The following is a 1284-nucleotide window of genomic DNA, read 5'->3' as shown; positions in this document are numbered from 1 at the left end:
TTTCTCCATAGCTCTTATTTTACCCTTACAGAAACGAATCGGAACTGAGGAATAAAATTAAGGACTGGCTTTCTCCAGATGTAGAAATAAAAGCACCACTAGAATTTAAACTATTTTGATATTTAACATTTTTTCCTTGACTAAAGTTGTTTCTGTGTTTTGTTTAAGCAAATATCTCAAGAACCAACTTTTTTTGAAACGAATTATTTGATCAGATGAGACCACTTTCACTGATAGAAGCCCATACTTGCCCCATGTCATCCCCAAATAAAAAGGTCCACCAACTAAAACAGACAAAAGCTGTCATTTTGAGACAAGTTATCTTGTTTCTGAGTTTAGAGACATTTAAAAATTCCACTTAAATGTGAGAAACTAAATTTAATTAGGTCAGGGCCCCAGTATAGGTGTTATGCCTGGAACAATGCAATCTTACCTGAAACCTATATTATTCCACACAGGGAAGTAATGAATAGAAAAACAAATTCTAAAATATAAGCGTTTATAAGAAGGAGGGGGTGGTTATTAACTGGGTTGCCATAAAATAGGCTAACTTCGTTGTTTTCTGTGAGATGTAGAGTAAATCAAAACACGTATTCTAAACTAAGCCTGGTAATAAAAATTACAAATCATATTTATTGAGCATTTATATGTACCCAATACTTTTTGAAAAGTGCTTTACATAGATTAAATGATTTAATTTAAAAACAACCATTAAGGGTGGGTAATTATTTATCTCACTTCACCAATGAAACAAAATTGAGGTACAGAGTTAAATAGTTCTTCCAGGGGTACACGGCAAGTAAGAGATGGATCAAATCAACACATGATCAGGACTTTAGCTGGAGTCTGCTTTCTTCGCACCTAAGTCTTCGGGTGCTTTGCATCATGGTAGAAACCAGTGATCTTCAGCTCCTGCTAGAGTCTTCAACTTCTCTTCTATGTTAATTAACTTACTGCCATCTTACTAGGAAATAGGCCACAGAACCCATAATTTCCTTGATAATACATTGCATGGTGATAGCTTTGATCATAATAAAAAAGTATTAGACTTTAAGTAATGTTCTAATTAGTTAACATTTAGAATCAATATTTTATGCCTATATGGTTTAGTTTTAAGAGAAGGCCTAATAAGGGATGAATTTTCCTTAAGTGAGATCAGCTCTTCAGTGTATTAAAATGTCTCCCAGATTTTGAATACCAAGTTTTCAGTTACCTTAAATCTCAGCAGCTAAGTCAAGTCTTTGGAAGTAAAATAAAATCAAATTTTGATGTGTATTATGTTTA

The sequence above is a fragment of the Mandrillus leucophaeus genome, unplaced genomic scaffold (assembly GCF_000951045.1).
Source record: "Mandrillus leucophaeus isolate KB7577 unplaced genomic scaffold, Mleu.le_1.0 Scaffold50, whole genome shotgun sequence".
Lineage (NCBI taxonomy): Eukaryota > Metazoa > Chordata > Mammalia > Primates > Cercopithecidae > Mandrillus > Mandrillus leucophaeus.
The sequence above is the reverse complement of the archived record's forward strand: the minus strand, read 5'-3'. Positions refer to the sequence as shown.